We start from the raw sequence: 19599 nt of genomic DNA, 5'->3' as shown, positions 1-19599 counted from the left end.
TCATTGGTATTAGTCATTTCATAGGAAGGGGAATTAGAAATAGATAATAGAAATGGATTAAATTATATATTTGAATGATTTTAATATGATTGAAGACATGTGGTTTGAGGTACTGCGGTGTCCATTTTGTAAAAAACCATTTGTTCGACAAATTGTCATTGGTGTTACCGTCATTGGTGTTACTACTCCTCCTGGTAACACCAATGACAATCAGTAACACCAATGACATTCTTGTGTAAATGAGCTTTTATAAAAGCTTCAACATAAGTATTTAAAGCAAAATAGCACATTGTTTCTTTTTCATAACTTCCTATTATTATTATTTTTGTCAGGTATGGCGAAATTGAGTGCAGCTGAGAAGCAGAGGTTTTATAGACAGCGCAGGGATGCTGACCCTACACGTAGAGCAGAGTATTTAGTGAAAAGGCAACAGGGTTATGCTAATGATATAGCAACAGGAAAAAGACACAACATAAATGATCTCAGTGAAAGGGCAAAGAGAGGTCAGCGCAAGGCATGGCGAGTCAACCAGGCAAGACACAGGCAACACATGAGAGCAGGAGAGACAGTCTTGACCCCCCCATCATCTCCAGGGAGTTAACCCAGCATCTCAAGGTAGAACTGAAGATATTGGGTCTCATTCACTATTATTGTAAAGTGGTTTGCATGTGCAGGTAATTTTCAATTAGCATAATACACGCTCCAGAAAAGCCCATATAAGGGTTTCTTGCTTAACCAAGATTCAAAATCAAAAGATAAACCAAAATAAACAATTGAATATCTTTGCATATACACCGTTAGTGAATGAAACCCATTATGTATATAGGAAATTACAAGCGTATTCAAACAAACCTGGAATTCAGATATCAGGACTAAAATATGTCACAGTACAAGGATTTATTTAAGCATAGTATGCATACTACACAGTGTAGCTTTGAATAAAAAAAAATAAGCTGCAAGCTGCAATAATGTGGCCAAGCAGCTTATTATCATTATTATTATTATTATTATTATTATTATAATAATAATAAAGCTACACTGTGTAGTTTGGGGATTAACTGCCATGATTATGAACTTTGTATATCTATATTAAAGATATTGCTTTAATAAATACAGTGCTCCCTGACTACATTACATTACATTACAGGCATTTGGCAGACGCTCTTATCCAGAGCGACGTACAACAAAGTGTATAACCATAACCAGGAACAAGTATGACGAAACCCCTAGAGAGAAGTACCGGTCCAAGTACAGGGAACAACCGCATAGTTCAACTTGGACCCTGATGGTTAAACTGATTAACACTAACAACGAGAACGGCAACAACGCAATCTATGGAAAAATAAAAATAAATAAAAATACAAGTAGTCGTTAAGACGGGCGCATCAACTAAGTCACCTATGAAACAGCTGCCTAGTTACAACCCTAAGTTTAGTCATTTACAGGGGGGAAGGGAGGGATGGGGAGAGGTGCAGCCTGAAGAGGTGGGTCTTCAGTCGTCGTTTGAAATGGGTCACAGTCTCAGCTGTTCTGACCTCCACAGGGAGGTCATTCCACCATCGTGGGGCCAGAACAGACAGGAGACGTGTTCTGGAAGTGCAGGTGCAAAGAGGGGGAGGTGCTAGGCGTCCTGAGGTAGCAGAACGGAGGGATTTGGCTGGCATGTAGGGTTTGAATATCTTCTGAAGGTATGCTGGGGCTGATCCCTTGACTGCCTGGTATGCTAGGACCAATGTTTTGAATTTGATGCCAGCTATAACAGGCAGCCAGTGGAGGGTAGTGAGCAGGGGAGTTACGTGGGAGTGTCTGGGGAGGTTGAAGACCAGACGAGCCGCAGCATTCTGAATGAGCTGCAGGGGTCTGGTGGCAGATGCCGGTAGTCCAGCCAGAAGAGAGTTGCAGTAGTCCAGGCGGGATAGAACCATTGCTTGGACCAGGAGCTGGGTTGAGTAGGTGGTGAGAAAGGGGCGGATTCTGCAGATGTTGTATAGGAAAAATCTGCATGCCCGGGTTACTGCTGCAATGTTGTTGGAGAGGGACAGCCTGTTGTCCATCATCACTCCGAGATTCTTGGCGCAGGGTGATGATGTCACTACGGTGTCCCCTAAGGAAATGGAAAAGTCGAGGAGGGGGAGAGGTTGGAGCAGGAATAAAGATTAGCTCCGTCTTTCCCGGGTTGAGCTTCAGGTGGTGATTGTCCATCCAGCTCTGTATGTCCCTCAGGCAAGCGGAGATGCGGGCGGGGACCTGTGTGTCCGATGGGGAGAAGGAGAGAAAGAGTTGCGTGTCGTCGGCATAGGAATGATAGGACAAGCCATGGGCAGATATTACAGGGCCAAGGGATCTGGTGTACATGGAGAAGAGAAGGGGACCAAGGACTGAGCCCTGGGGAACTCCGGTGGTGAGGGGACGGGGTGGTGATACCTTACCCGCCCAGGCAACCTGGAAGGAGCGGTCAGAGAGGTAGGACTCAATCCAGTCCAGGACTGTGCCGCGGATCCCTGTTGCTGCCAGGGAGGACAGGAGGGTAGAGTGGTCCACAGTGTCAAATGCAGCGGAGAGGTCTAGAAGAATCAGGACAGAAGAGAGGGAGGCTGCTCGTGCGGCATGGAGTGACTCACTGACCCAGAGGAGTGCAGTCTCGGTCGAGTGGCCAGGCCTGAAGCCAGACTGCTGGGGATCAAGCAGGTTGTTCTCAGAGAAGAAAGCAGAGAGCTGGTTAGATGCAGCACGTTCGAGTGTTTTGGATAGGAAAGGGAGGAGAGATACCGGCCGGTAGTTCTGAATGACTCAAGGATCTAGTGTGGGTTTCTTCAGCAGCGGGGTGATGTGGGCCTTCTTGAAGGATGAGGGGAAACATCCAGAAGATAGGGATGAGTTCACAAGGGAGGCAACAAAAGGGAGGATGTCTGGTGTGATTGCTTGAAGGAGAGATGAGGGGATAGGGTCGAGGGCGCAGGTGGTAGGGCGGTGGGTGAGCAGAAGCTGGGAGACTTCAGCGTCTGAGAGGAGAGAAAATGTGGAGAAACGGGGCGGAGGACGCAGAGGGGGTGAGGGGGCAGAGGACGCAGAGGGGGCAAAGGAGCTGCGGATGTCTGCAATCTTTTCCTCAAAGAATGCTGCAAAGTCATCTGCAGTGAAGGAAGACTGGGGTGGAGGAGGTGGCACGCTGAGGAGAGAAGAGAAAATAGACTTCTCTTCTTTTGTCACTGCCACTAAGGCAAAATTCTACCAAACCAAAATTCATAACTCCATTTCTAACCCTCGTCAACTCTTCTCTGTCAGGAGAGACTGATAGGCTCAGAGGTCAGATGGGTCCCTGGATTTGTCCCACTTCCTCTCAGCAGTGCGGAGGCTGGCCCTGGAGGTGCATAGGATGTCAGACATCCATGGACTGGGAGGGGATGAACGTGCTGGCCTAGGGACGAAGGGGCATAAGGAGTCGAGTGTTGAGGAGAGAGATGACGTCAGGGTGGAGGATGCAGAGTTAGTGGGGAGCTTGGAAAATGATTGAAGAGGGGGGAGGGAAGCAGTCACTGGGAGCAAGAGAAGAGGCTGATAGGGAGCGGAGGTTACGGCGGACAGTGACAGTGGGGATGGGAGGGGGAGAGGGAGGGTGTGGGGAGAGGGGGAGGGAGAAGGAGATGAAATGATGCTCAGACGTATGCAGGGGGGTAACCGTAAGATTGGAGCTGGAGCAGGTCCTCAGGAAGATCAGGTCTAGGAGGTTGCCTGCCTTGTGGGTTGGAGGAGAGTGTTGTAGGGAGAGGTCAAAGGAGTGAAGTAGTGCTAGGAAGGCAGCAGACTGGGAGGCTTCTAGGTGGATGACTATACCAAGTCATTGGTGTTATAATGTGTCACTGGTGTTACTGCATGTTTGTTTGCTGATTTGATATTAAAGGGGCCGTTTTTCACTTTATAATAATTTTGTGTTTGTTGATTGTTGCTTTATTTATGAGTTGGCATTTTAAGGATAGTATCATTCCATTTTCAGACTGTCCTTCGGTTATTGTTGATATTATAGCAAAAACCTGATGGCGTAAATTAAAACATGTCACACAATACAACTTTACACATACCTGATTGAAATAAATAAATAAATAATAAAACATTTTTCTTTAAATTATTATCAACCTACTATGTCTTTGAGTATATGTGCAGATTGAATAGAGAAATACTATTCTGATAAGCTTTTAATGTTGTTTTTGGTATGAGTAATACCAATGACAAAAAGATGGCACAAGCATTCTTTGAGTCAATGTATAAAAATAATTAAAATACATTAAGCTTTCATTTTTGTGGATTGTTAAAGGCAAGAGGTAATTAATATTGTACAATAAGTTTTGATTAAGTAAAATTAAATGCATTTCAAGACATGTTGCAATTCCAAATGCCACCGTTTCTGTAGAATGACCCAGTTAGCATAGCCTCACAGTCACAAATAATATTGTGGCGATCCTCACAAAGACTAAGCTAGCTAGCTAGCTAGCTAGCAGGGCTGCAAAGCAATGTGGGGGGGGGGGGGGGGGGGGTTTGCATGAAATGTATATTATTGTTGTAAATAGCCAAACTGTTTGCATGTAGGCCAACATAGCGCTGCTTAACTGTAAATAGCCTGTGGGATTTTGTACAGTAGTCTTGTGAATAATCATGTTCAAACACACTTATGTATACCCTTATGTATAAACTGCTAAACAGCACACATTCATCAGGCAATACACATTCACACAACGACAGTCATAATCCACAACCGTTTCTTACGGGGACACATTTCTCACTTCCATAATAAAACTCTTTGCAAAAACACATGATATCTCATAAAAAACACGTTCTCAACATTCAAAAATGCCAAGTTACTCAAAACTACTGATATCACAATGACGCCATGTTACAGTACTACAAGCAATATAGGCTACCTTGCCTCACACAAATGACATAACATGTATTTCAAAGTATTTCAATTTTTTCCTAGTCAATTGGCCCTGTGTTTTGTAATCTTACCGTTTCACAATGTCATGCAAACTTTGTAAACCCTAACCCAGCGCACCTGCAGTTCATGAAACATTCCACAGGGTGGCAGCAGAGGACCACTTACAAATGCATTGTTCCCATGCGATGACCGTTTGGCCGTCTAGAGTGCAATAAGCCAGCTCACCTGCAGTTCATAAAACATTCCACAGGGTGGCAGCAGAGGACCACTTATAAATTAATCGTTCCCATATGAAGAACGTACGGCCATGTAGAGCATGACATGAAATGACACGTCTTTTCTATTGTAAGGAATTCATATTAACACAGCGATCGTCAGCCAAATGGCTGATATAACTACATCGATGGATCGCTACAACTTGTTCCCACTTGCATTGAAAGATAGAAATCTACATTAACAACGTGCTCCACAAACGTTCCACATAGGCCATAGCTAGCGTCGCAGCTAAGCGAAGTGCAGTATTTGTAGTTAGCATAGCCTCACAGTCACAAATAATATTGTGGCGATCCTGACAAAGACTAAGCAAGCTAGCTAGCTAGCTAGCGGGGCTGCAAAGCAATGTGGGGGGGGTTGCATGAAATGTATATTATTGTTGTAAATAGCCAAACTGTTTGCATGTAGGCCTACAGAGCGCTGCTTAACTGTAAATAGCCTGTGGGATTTTGTAGAGTAGTCTTGTAAATAATCATGTTCAAACGCACTTATGTATACCCAACTTTAGCATGAATGAGTGTCTCTGTTAGCTTGCTGGCTAGCACCGAAGCACCAAGCCGTTACCCTCAGTTCACCTGCTATTCTGTTGCAGTGAGTCACGTTGTTACAAAACACAGGGCCAAGTCACTTGAAAGAATTCAGCAAATATTGGGTAGCATTGCTTTCAAATACATCTTATGTATACAAACAGTGGCTGTCACAAAGCGTCTAAACGCAACAGAAACGCAGGTCAAATATGTTGTACTCACGGATTTGCCGGCCATCCAACGAGCCTTGATAGAGAAAACAATCAGCAAGCCCGTAGAATTAAAGCTTCCTAGGTCGCAATTTCTGTAGCCTGTTGTCCTGCTCCGTTGTCTGTTATTTCCTAGAGATGCACTTTCAGTCTTCCTAAGGTTTATAAGCCATTTTCATAGGCTTATCTGCAGGTGGGAATCCTCTTCGCTGTTTTGCTAAGCTACAACCGGAAAACTTGATTGTGGAGAATAGGAGTAGACGCATATGTCCCAGCAGGCTTTGCATATGAGGAAATAACAACAGTGTGAGAGAAATTAGGACGAAATGATCAAATTGCGTCGTTGAAACAATATGTTTTCAGCAGGATGGGCATGTAGGTGAAGGTTGACATGATCACGGAGCATAGTGCCAAGTTAATGGAGTAGGCCTAATCTAACCATGAGCGAGCTTTTAATCCTTATCGAGCGGTATATATAACAGTCGCTATAAGTCTGTAACTGGTAAGTGGCCCCCCGCGAGCTTAACTTCCCTTAACTTTTACCGTTCGTTCTCAACGGTAGTTCTTAACACTACGGATGTAATATATTTTCGGCCGCACGTATTTTTTCGCGGCGCTGTTCCGTCCCGGATGCAGGAAGACCATTTTCGTCTCTGCCCTTAACTTTCCCCATTCATTCTCTGAATGAATTAATGACAGCGTATAGACAAATAAATTCGAATATTAAATAAGGCGTTTTGCGGTTATTTTGTGGTACCTACGCTTCGGTAAGTCTTAATAATTTTATTACGAACAGGTTCCTGTTTTATATTGATGTCATCGAGGTATTCTGTCATAATTTCAGCTTTAAGACCAGTAGTTTCATTTTTCCTATTTGATTTCATTATTGGTTTTCACGTCCCGTTTGTTGGCTTGTCCGTACATAATAACACTTTCATGTGAGAATACTGCAGGTAAATGGGACGTGTATACGTGCACGTTTGTGTCTCAATACATCAGCTATTATTACCGTGGCCCTGCAATCATATTAGGGTTTAATTTACAATATGTTTAATTTCCCCCTCGCTATATTATTGCTGGTATCATCATCATTAATGGTATTGCCCCCTTTACATGTGCCTCGTGTAACACGTCACGGTCTGGACATACATTTAAAAAAAAATTATTATTACTTATTACACTATTGCTGTCAAGGCAATAAGTAATGCCATCTCTAATTGTTCATTGTCAGTACTGTCATGCAGCCATCTTAACAAACTCTTTCCTATCTATATGTTTCTATACTTACCATTATTATTATTATTATTATTATTATTATTATTAGTCAGTTTAACTATTCAATATAGAACAGGACACAGTACAAATATTGCTGCCTCCACCTTCAGACAATACAGAATTTGTGTAATGCAATTCATATTAACTACCCCTCCCACCCTATCCCCTGGATTGACAACGCACAAAAAAGGGAGATCAGTGGAAAATCATTATAATAACAATAATAATTTTCATGTTGAGAATTTGATAATACTGGGTGATAGAGCTACACAAGGCTGTGTATCAAAATGGCAAAACATAAGGTCAAGGGCATAAAGAACCTACCATTTATACAGCATCATGATGTACAGTTCCCATGAAAATATAAACCCTCCCCAAATTTTACTGTCCAGGTCTCTGTTTTAGAGTTAATGTTATTTCATTATAGCGAGAATTCTTTGGTCATCAACTCTATAGGTCCACCTTGGCCTACCAGGCCCTTTATGATTACTGAGCTCACCAGTGCTCTCGTTCTTAATGATGTTCCAAGCAGTTGACTTTGGTAAGCTTAAGTTTGGCCTATGTCTCTGACTGTTTTTATATATATATGCCAGTCTCATAATGGCTTCCTTCCATTGGCATCCCTTATAATTGTACTGAAGAAGCAATTGAACACACCTGACTAATCAGAAACGCATGTGAATCCATTTGTCCTGAACATTATGGCACTCTGAAAATATGTACGTACATCCCCAATTCTAAAAAAGTTGAGACGGTAAATGAAATGCAAATAAAACAGAAAGCAGTCATTTTTAAACTTTGACTTGAAAAATATTGCCCAAATTTAATAAGCATTATTAAAAGAAATGGTGATGTTACATAGTGGTAAACACTCGACTGTCCCAACTTTTTTGGAGCGTGTTGCAGTCAACAGATTTGAAATTAGTGTATATTTTCAAAAAACAATTAAATTCACAAGGTAAAACGTCAAATAATGTGCTGTTGTAGTGTTTTAAATATAGTACAGGGTAAATAAAATGTACAATATTTAACATTATCACACCTTTTTGTTTTTATTAGCATTTTCCATACTGTCTCTGCTTTTTTGGAATTGGGGTTGTATGTACGCATAGAGAGTGCTGTCATTTCTACAGGGTGAAATCAAAATGTATTAAAATAACCTTTCATAAGAGCTGAGAGCTGATAGCTGCACTTTAACCACATGTGAATTGTTTGATTACAAATCTAAAATTATGAAGTACAGAATCATGTAAAGAAAATACGGCTTTGTCCCTAACGTTATGGAGCTCACTGTATATAAAAATATAATTTCTGCTTCAGAAGTGGCCCATGAAGTACTTGGCAAAAGCAGACCAATGCCAGTGCTTCTCTTAACACCCAAGCTCCGAGGAGCTTCAGGAGACCCAGCAGCCCCGGCAGCATGCGACTGCAGGGAGTCCAACTGCATGTGTGCACCTTGTTGTCACCTTGCAGCCTTGGTAAATCCACCTGCTCCAGTCCCAGCCCCAATCACATTTCATGCTTGTGCATATCAACCCTGCTAATACTGTTACGAACGAAAATACAAATATAGCTTTACATTTATACTTGGCTGTTGTTGTGTTTATTAAGAATTGTATCATGTAATGTTGTAATCCTATTTGTACTGTTGCAATAATTGATCTGATGTAATTACTTTGATAACTTTATATGTATTGATTCGGCAGAAAAGATTTCCTGATCCTCTCCATAATAAAATGGAGGTGGAGAACAAATATCATGTTAATATCAAACCTAAAAAAAGAAGAAGCGTTATCTGAGACACTTCTGTGAAGAACAAATCAATTATGAACGATTATGAACGATTATTTATTTGCCCACGGGCGGATTCGAACCATAGTTTCCGTGGGACGGCGTTACACCTATACACGGCTGGCCGGCGCGGAGAGATGTTGTGTTTTTCTCATGTTCAGCACTAGTAGCTATACTTTTGGGTGAAACTTGATTTTAAATGTAATGTTTTAATGGGGAGTTGCACAACGTACAGATAGATAGAGAACAGGGCGAGGTGACATAAATGAAACGTGGCGTTTGCCGATAAGGTTTTGTACGGTAGCCAAGCGAAGAAATGTAGTTAGTAGAAATGGCAGAGTGGTGAACTGGTAACTTTTTAATAAAAGGAATACGTTTGCCGTCATGAAATGCATATGGGTGGCCGTCAGTGAGTTTTGCTAAAGCAAATATAAGCGAAGCGTAAGAAAACCTTAGTGTAAAAGAGGAAATTATCTGCCTGAGTGCGAGGCGAGTCCTTCAACCGGAGGTTCACCAGACTGTCACTTTCTTAGTGCAGCGCCATGACATAGCTATGCAATGCGTCAAATATCATTAGCAAACCTGTCCGTGGTATTAAAGAACAACACAGGCCGGCCGGTAAGCGCACAAGAGCTCACGTTCAATCCACATTCCTTTGCAATATTGTAGCCGGTTAATAAGTCAACGCAATAAACATATCGTCTGCACGTCTCGCGTTCGCTGGGAAGTATGGCAAACACCTCATAGATACACAATAAACACGGATCTAGACTATGTCTATTATGGATATATTTCAAAAAACGACCCTACCTTATCTACCGTACCTGAGCAAGATGGCTGGGGGGGGGACTACCCCAGCTGGTTCTGAGCGAGGGGCAGGAATACACTCAAAGTGTATTCCTGCCTCTAACTCACAACCGTGGCCGATTTAGTATCTCCGATTAACCTGTATGCATGTTTTTCGGATTGGGGAAACCTAGGTGGACACGGGGAGAACATGCAAACTCCGCACAGAGCCGAGATTCGATATCACGACCTTCGTACTGTGAGGCGACAGCGCTACCCACTGAGCCACCGTGCCACCGATTAAAATGCTTGCTTGGTAAACTATCAAGGATCATCAACGATGACGTGCCCTTAGCCTCATAGCTCCAGGCTAGCTCCCGTAATTAGTACTGCTCGGTTCTTCCCGGTTTAGCAATGGCGACCTTCTACACCCGCTGTCAATAGGAGCTCCCAAATATAAACATCACTCGCCTTCATAGGATTTTCACAACGACTAAAGACTCAACCGGCAAATTGGAGAAAGGCTATTCATTACATGCCATGTGTATTTTTGCAACTACCAAAGTAAGAAAACAACTCTTAACTGACTCACTAGCTAATGCTAATTAACCTCAAATACTAGCCTCCGTTCTACATGGTCGCTAACATTAACTATCTGTCTAACGTTGGGTAATGCTGTGTGCTTCATCTGCTCTTCATTCTCTACCTACAACATTGTAACATGCTTTCTTAACCGCCGTTATATATCAGCCTTAGCTGTCCTTCAAGTTTTTGCTTAACTACCTAGTCAAAATTCCCTTCCGATATTGCTTGTGTCGACAGTGCTGCCACGGAAACCACGATAGATTTAGCCAGTCTAGCCACATCTATTCAAAATGTAAACGAGTAAGGCGTTCTTCACGGTCGGGAAAAATTTTATCACCACCTTAGTCTTGTTGTTAGCCACTCTTATGCATAGCACTTACTAGGTAGCTACCTAACGTTATTTTCTACGCCAAAATTATCATGGATGTGTAAGATGTGTTCACCTAAGTAATACAGACATAACCCTAACGAGACTTTTCATTGCATCTCTTATTTTATTTATTCCGTGTCCAATAAAGACACACTGTCAAGGAGGTCGGCGTGAGAGCCTGACAGTCTGTGTACTTTCCAGTAATGCACGCATTCACAAGGAGTCTGTTGCACACAGCTACAATTTCACTCAATCAACATGTCATATGCACCATTTTAAAGAAGAATCTTGCCGCCTAGGAGAACTTCGTCAATGTGGTCCAGGGTGTGCCTGTTGCAAGCTTTATATTGTATTGTAGCTGTCTGTCACAGTTATTGCTTTATAAAATGTCTTGATAATCAGAATGATTGTTAACAGCCTGATTGTTGACAGGATGCAGGAGAGATGTGACCCCTGAGATCGCAATTTCCACTCTCTCTCTCTCTCTCTCTCTCTCTCTCTCTCTCTCTCTGCAGCAATCCGCCAGGCCGTCTCCAGATCTCTTGTGGCACGCTACCAGAAATGTGAGCCGCCCTTACATTTACTCATTTTTTTGTCATTCTGTATCTGTCTGTGTTTTTCATGTTCGCTTATGCCCGTGAGAGCTTCAAAGAGAATATTGCTATTGCTCGGCCTTTAAAATACTTCAATATTTTCATGCTGAAGGTTTACACAACAGGCATGGAATGTTGTCTGATACCTCCCTGGTTTGACAGTCAGGAGGTGGGCTTCCCTGGTTACAGAGTCAGGAGATGGGGCTCACTGGTTAGAGCTGGTTTGCTGACTTGCTCTGGTCTGTTTCCAGATGTGGATGAAGCCTCTAGGAAGTAGATCTGACATCCTGATCCGGTACCGCGGGACCTTGTTGGTGGCCGACTCCCGCTGCTCCTGGTCCGACGAGTTTGCTGGACCCGGAGCTCGCCCTCGCTACCAAAAGTCTTACTGTTAAAAATGTTGTCTTTGCTTTTATATACAATAAAAATGAAAATCAGCTTTAGGCTCACTGTTTGTACTGGTCTTTTACTCTGCTTGCTTTTTCTTTTCCAACCAGCCTTTTACTAAAGGTAGACTTAACATTCCTGATTTACTTTTCTGTTAGTTTGCTTTATTTTCTCTATGATTGCACTGGACGTGTCAGAGATCTGGGCCCATCCTCAGAGCGCACGTTACTTTGGCAGAAAAAAATTTATTTAATCGTGCTTCAGAATGCTGTAATCAATGTTCTGTCTTTATGAACCTGCAAAGTGTTTCTCTGCTTGTTTCAGTGGTAATGTGGGGATTGATGTTGAATTAAGAATGCAGTGATTGCTTGCTACTGATGTTGCAGACCAGTGCTTTTCAAACTCTATCCTGTCCGGTTAGGCACGTTGTTTGCAAAGCTCAAATGCAATACCGGAATTCAAACAAACTGTTCATTTTTATGTCAATATGTGGCTTTTTCTTCATCTACAGCCCTTTCTTGTCAGGACAACTAATCCCTCAGACCAACAAATGCACAATTAAGAAAAATTAACAATCCGTTAAAATTCTCCTACTACTGTGGGAGCCAGGAAGTCAAGAGACTTTGTTTTGGCTAAGATAAGATAGACTTTATTAATCCCCAGGTGGGGAAATTTGGGTGCTACAGCAGCAGATAAAAACAACATATCACACATATAGACATAAAAGGCAGTAATGAAGTCAGCTTTTGGGACAGCTGACTGACAGTTCCATAGTCCACCCACAACGGCGAGTTCCTGAGATGTGGACAGGGGTGGGTAGACCAGGTTAGACATGTTGCGCCTGCGGTAAATGGCCCGTCTGGAGCGAGGCAATGCGCACACGGGAATCAGGGTTAAACACATGATAAACTAACGACCAGACTGCCTACGCCTCTGGCAGCCTCAGTTGGAGTTAAAAATAGGGGGTGGCAATTACGTAATTGCACTGAGCTCGTTAGGGCAGAATAGCACCAGGTGAGGCAAATTCTTGCTATTAGCAAGGCAATACAGGGCTATTTAACAGTATCACGTGACTGCATACACTGTTCAACTAAAGCGCACGTATGTTCTCTAACTAACAACAACTGAGACAAATTAAAGCGCGATTATCTGAACTAACGCACAACCATGTTCTCTAACTAGCAACAGCTGAGACAAATTAAAGAGCGATTATCTGAACTAACGCACAACTATGTTCTCTAACTAACAACAGCAGAAACAAATTAAGTATAGATACGGGTACCCTAAACGCGAAATAGTAGCGACGACACAATCAGACGCACAGTTCAGGAAAAGTTAGGAGAAGCGAAGTTCAGAATCTGCAGCATCCATTGTTGATTATTAGAAATATTGCTGTTCTCGGTGAGGTATTGCACAGCGTCAGTCAGAGACCCTGTGCGTGCATCCATATGTGAGTTTGCTTCTATTCTAGACTAATGATTCGAATATAAGTTCGCGTTTATACGTTGTTACGTTTATTCATTGTTGTCAGTTACCCTGATTTATTGTCTTAAACTGAGAAGGTTGCTAGCTGATAATTGTGATCCATTGTAATGGTTAGGCTCAGAGCTTCATTTTGCGTGTGTGTAATACACACACACACACACACACACATATATATATATATATATATATATATATATATATATATATATATATATAATTGGAGTTCACTGTTACTTAAATGTGTGAATGACATGAATGACATACATGTAATATTCCTTTATGTATGTTACTAGTAATTCTGTTAATGCAACATTATTATAGTACATTTGTGATTGATGTTATGCCGTTGTTTTGTATGTTCATAGAACCACGCACACATACCATCTCTGCGGACAAAGGAAGCAGGTTGTATTCACGTTTATTGAAGAGACGGAAGTTTTCATGCATTCTTACTGGGTGCCTCACAGAGATTACATTGTTACCCCAGCCATTTGATGAGAAGATGTTGGAAAGTAATATGCTCTGGCCCGCTTCCAGCTAGTAGGAGCGACGAGGTCCTGTCAATCAGCTGTGACCCCACTTTACATGGGCTGGCTCTTGATAGGCGGGTATGGTTGTCCCTCCCTCATGACTACATGGGCTCTTGATCCCTGTCCTAGTAACTATGCAGCCATAGACTATTCCTGGCGGGACCCCGATTGTAATTGTAATTCCCCAATTCATACCATTGTCACTTTACCCACTGATTGTTTTAATTCCCTAATCGCTCCCATCTCTAGGTTACCCCAGGCTGGTACGTATCGCTCGTATCTGATCTGGGGGAGACTGGAGGAGGCCCCAAGATGTAGACCCTTCTCAGGCTTGACTCGGGTGGTTGGGCTACCTAGCGGTGTTAACAAAAACCACTTGGGTCTAGCAAGATAAGTATCCAGCCCCCCTGGGTCCACTTGGACAGCACGCAGGGTGTGGTGGTCTGGGGCCACAGACCTTAAATGGTGCCCAATTTTCTATTGGTGACTAGCACCACCCACACACCAGACCATCATGCACTACACGCGTGAATTGGACTAACCAAGACCAGTTTGGGCTCTTTCAAATTTCTTCACCCCTCTAAATTGTCGCGTTTCGGGAAAATACCAGCAGGGCATGTAGAAGAAAGATGGACCTAAAAAAACAGTTTAAAAAGAATTACACTTACCGTAAGTATTTCGATGAGAACTCAAAAAATCCTTCAGGCGATGCCAAAATCTGAAAAAGAAAAACAGAAGTTAGGATTATTAACACCCACAGATTGATGAAAAGTTAAAAACAAGGCAGCACCCAGGACCTAAAATATAAACCAGACTAATGTATTATCAATAAGCTTACTGTAACCTTGGCAAGGACATTTTACATTTATAAAAATCCAGGACCTAAAAGTTATCAACTTAAATGTTATTAGTCCAAGTACTAATACAAATCTACAATAGCAAAACTAAAATTTCTTGGCCTGATACTATGACCCTTACATAATTGCACATGGGACACAAGTTGGGGCTTGATCAGCCCAGGCTGGCTGCCTCAGAGGATGGTGTATACAGTTTAAAGACCGAAAAACCTGATGATTCTGAGGTACCTTACTGATAACGTGTCCTAAAATACTCAGGAACATAAAAATAGAATTCACCAAAAACCTTAATTAACATCAACAAACCAAAATAAGATAAAACTTAAAATATTCCAAGTAGATAATATAAAATGTTAATTAAGAAAAAACTTTTAGAATGAGGTGTGTTACTCCAGTGCTAGCGTCGCTTCATGCATGTATGTGCGTGCATGTCTGTGCATCTGTGCAAGTGTGTGTGTGCATGCACACAGAGGAGGTGCCTTTTTCTATTTTTTGCCCATGCCCCTTCGAGAGTTTGTGTACCCCGCTGTTGTGGTCAGATGGATTTCAGTTCACAATCAAAGAAACATCTGTTTAATGACCTGGATGCACAGTATGTCTAAGAAAACATTCCTGAAAAAACAGCCCAGCTGTGATTCACATTAGATTAGTGGATTACATTTGTTTCCAACAGTTTTTGGTGCCAACAGGTTTTGACCTGGTCTTGTTATGTTTACTTTTGGAACCCTGACCTGGACATAAAATTGACCTTGAGGGTCAGCCCGCATCTGCTGAACGTCTTCCTGGATTTCTTTGGCACAGGTGTCCTGGGCAGTCTGTCTATGTTCTGTGCTTTGGAAGGAAAGACAGCAGCTTAAAATTGCCAAAACGGTTTGCTACTCAAATTTCCATTCTCTGAATTAAAAACCTTTTCTTACAATGATGTGAAGACAGGGGCATAGTTTGAGTTTGACATTGAGGTGACACCGGTGGACATTTTCTCCCCAGCCCCTATCCCCCCCCTACAGTAAATAGTGGAAAATTTGTTCAACCAGAGCCAGCTATGGTCATTAACGATACAGACGCATGCTAGCCTCATCCATTCTCACCTGTAAGAGCTGGCTTGGTTGTTTATTTTCTTTAATGTATGAGGTACAGTATTTCCTGGAGTAATAGGCTAACAGTAGAAACCTCACCTTACAGGCGGACATGGTGGCATGGTGATTAGCACTGTCACCTCACAGCAAGAAAGTTGCGGGTTCGACTCTTGGCTTTGGGCCTTTCTGTGCGGAGTTTGTTCTCCCAGTGTTCGCATGGGTTTACTTCGGGTACTTGCCCACTGCTCCTAAGGACCTAGGATGGGTCAAATGCAGAGAACAAATTACCCCACGGGGTTCAATGAAGTATATCTTAAGAGGGCACAATAATTGAAGTTTCATGTTTAATCAACCTATTTACACCATATTTAACCCTCTGATTTTGAGATGTGAATTAAATACATCACAAATGTTTTGTTTTCTAGAAATATAAGCAAATGCATACATAATAAATATGCAGTAAATGTCAGAGTATGGAGTGCTATTGAGCATACCAACTGAACACCTCACACCACCTCCCCTCCACCTCTCTACACCTCACACCATCTCCCCTCCACCTCTCTACACCTCACACCACCTCTCTACACCTCACTCCACCTCTCTACACCTCACTCCACCTCTCTACACCTCACACCATCTCCCCTCCACCTCTCTACACCTCACACCACCTCTCTACACCTCACACCACCTCCCCATCGCCTCTCTACCCATCCAAACCCTCTACTGACACATGGAATCTATCAAAACCTATTTATTTAAATTAACTGAGAACATGACATGGAGAAAGACCAAAAGATAGGAGCTTGTGTTTGAGAGGGAATTCTTTTCAGTTAGGTGCAGACATACGTATGGCAGTCTGTTTCCATGACGGAAAAGAAATTAGTTGGGTTGATTGCAACTTTATTTCTCATGATCAAGACTTTCTTAAAACTCTTACTTTTTTCTAGCTAGCAGAACTAGCTAGCAACCAAGGGCTAGCTAAATGTTACAGCTAATGTTTATTGTAGAGTGTGCATGTTTAGTAGAAAATAACGTAGCTAACCACAGAAGGGCTTATGCTATGTTTTTCGGATGTCACAGCTTCCAGTATGGTCTCCAATGGGTCTATTTTACTTCAGAACTGCAAGAAATAAATTCACAATTAAGCTGTGGTGGAAATTTTGAATTACCCTTACTCTCTACCAACTTTCACTCTAAAAATGAAAATTTAGTCACAAAAACCTCAACAACACTAACTTCCACACCATCACCAAAATGCTGTTTGGTGTAACATTATGTAATTATGTGATGTGTACATGTCTGACATGGTAATGCAATGCATTGTCTCACATTGGACTGGATCTGTTTTTTTGCTGTTGATACCTCAGATTTTTTAAAGATAAAAGTACATTTCAAAATTAAAGCACATGCCCTTTTTATTGCCTTTGGAATCATTATGTTATTACTATTGTTACTGTTATTACATTATGAGCTCATTGTAGTTAAGAGTCCAGAGGTAAGGTTGCCATGCTTTTTACTGCTGGCTTAAATCATAATTTGTGTCCTGTTTTTAATACTGTAAAATCAATGTATTTTGTCTTAGTTGAATAATGTGTAATGCAAGTCATGGTTTATACAGAACCAGTAGCTTTCACAAATGGTGTCTGATATGGGGACTGGTTGGCACACATTTTGAAACTAATGTTTATACTATTTGACTGTTCAGCAGAAAGTAAAACTTTTGTGACATTATAGGACTAGAAAAAGATGAATATTGCATGAAAATTATAAATAAATCTAGTGCCTCTAAAGCAGCCTATATCAAATGAGTGTTGTTTTAACTTTCTTGGTAGCTCTGCAATGTCTCTGAATACGACCATTTGTATTTATGAACTTGTCAGCTAAAAATAATCTGTTACTAGATCACTGTTGGCAGAGTACTTAAAAAATACGCCTGTCTCTGGACATCACAGCCGATTGCACATCTCAGAAAGGGGCTGCACACTCCAGAGCATTTGCTGCTTATTTGCTCTGGAAGGGGGGCTGAGAAGAGAAATGTGAGGTTTTCTCATCGTGGTACCTGCTGGAATTGTGAAATAGAAAACTGCGTCATTGAATCACGGGAGTACTGGATCAAAATGGAAAGGCACTGTTCTTTTGGACTTTATTGTTTGTTTCTGCCAGCCTTGCTGGTGTGTGTGTCATCTGGCAGAGAGTGCACAGAGAAGGACAGCCTGCTGACTGAAGTGTCCTCATATGTGAATATGCCTTCGGAGTGTGTTCTCAGCTGCACTGCGCATACGTATAGAGAGATGTTGAAGAAAAGAGAAGTGCAAACTGTGCGCTTTAATCCCACAAGCCCAAGTAAGTAGAACCATAACTGCATGTGCATTCACTGTCTATTAGAATGTAAATTTAAATTGGAAACACATCTTCAAAACATATTAGCCCTTGGATCGTACTAGCCATGTTCATTTTGCTTATAACAGGCCATAATTGTTTTCAAATATCTGTTAAACTATGTTCCAAATAAATGTCTAGCACTTTAGAAATGCATGAATGGTATTACTTGGCTTATTGATAATTAACTAACTAATATAGAGAATAATTTACTTAATAGATTTAATAGTAGACCTCATACAGATAATTTTGGGAAGGTATCTATAGTGGTTTTTAAGTTGTGTATATAGCAATATATATAGTGAGTGTAATGCTGTGCTGGACAATGGATCTTTTTTAAGGTTATAAGAATGAACAATGTAACTACAGAATACCACTCTTGTACATTTGAAATTGCACTCAGTCATAATTTGGAATGTTTGTTCTTATTTTTAAGTTGCCCTCAATATGAGTTAGAGATAAAACTGTTATGGCATCAGCATTCAGGAAGAATGACAGAAGACCCCATAACCTACACTTCCCCTCACCTTTACTTGAAGTTTAAATATTCAGAGGATCGTACCTTATAACACAGCTTAGCAAATGGGTCTACAGCTGAGCTTCTATTATAGGTATAATATTATAACATAATTATAATAGTCCTTCACAATAAATTTCATCAAGTGATTGAATGGTAAGTGGTAACTCCCATTATATTTGTATTTATTGTCGACACAAACATATCTCTTTGATACTGTATGATTTAGGTGGAATGCTTCTGTACTTATCTGAGCTGTAGTACTTGTGTTTAAATATATGAGAAGAAAATCAATTGGGTAATTCTAAAGGGAGCAGTAAGACCAACATATTTCCTTTAATTATAAACTTGTAGTATTCACAAAAATCACTGCTGAGTAAGATCAGTTCAGAAGCTTGTTTCATAAAATTTGCATGCAATGCATTTCTGGAAACATTGCTAAAAAATTGCAAAAAAAATGTTACACTCTGTAAAACTCTGAACTACAAAGCCACCTACCTCTTGCAACTAACATTTGCAAAGATGAATAATTAAATACCTTGCAGACTGTTTATAACTGATGGATGCTTTTCTTTTTCATAGACTACAAATTATGAACATGGAAATGATGAGAATTACTGAAAATGAGAAATATATTTCTAAAGTCAAAGTATGTTAAAAGTGCAGATTCCTCTAGGAGTGGAGACACCTGAGCATTCCATGCAATATGAATAGTATGATACAGAAACAAATGTCAGTACATGCAATATGGTGTCCTGAGTGTGAGACTGTTTGTGTGTTCCATAGGTGAGCTGGGACAATACTGTTGGCCCACACAGATGAAATGTGGTCTGGGCGAACGTCTGCAGCATGCATATATTATGTTGCCTCTCCATGATAGGACACAAGGAGTTAAGGATTCCTTCGGACTGCGACCCACCTTCCCAGTCCAGCAGGATTTGCTCCTGCCACAGCACAGACAGACAGTCCTCAGCAATGACTGTGGCCTCCGCTTTGATGTCACTAGTCCCTTCATTGCTAGCGAGTACC

The 19599-nt window shown here is 41.5% G+C and overlaps 1 long non-coding RNA gene across 1 annotated transcript; it reads left to right on the top strand.

Annotated features, from left to right (window-relative positions):
* Positions 1-12727: 12727 nt before the first annotated feature.
* Positions 12728-15904, top strand: LOC118206963. Its single transcript, XR_004761286.1, has 3 exons — positions 12728-13176; positions 13577-13819; positions 13991-15904. It is a non-coding gene; the product is annotated as an uncharacterized LOC118206963 (long non-coding RNA).
* The last annotated feature ends 3695 nt before the right edge of the window (positions 15905-19599 follow it).

Source organism: Anguilla anguilla, chromosome 10 (assembly GCF_013347855.1).
Source record: "Anguilla anguilla isolate fAngAng1 chromosome 10, fAngAng1.pri, whole genome shotgun sequence".
NCBI lineage: Eukaryota > Metazoa > Chordata > Actinopteri > Anguilliformes > Anguillidae > Anguilla > Anguilla anguilla.
Note: the sequence above shows the minus strand (reverse complement) of the source record. Positions and strands in the feature narration are given on the sequence as shown.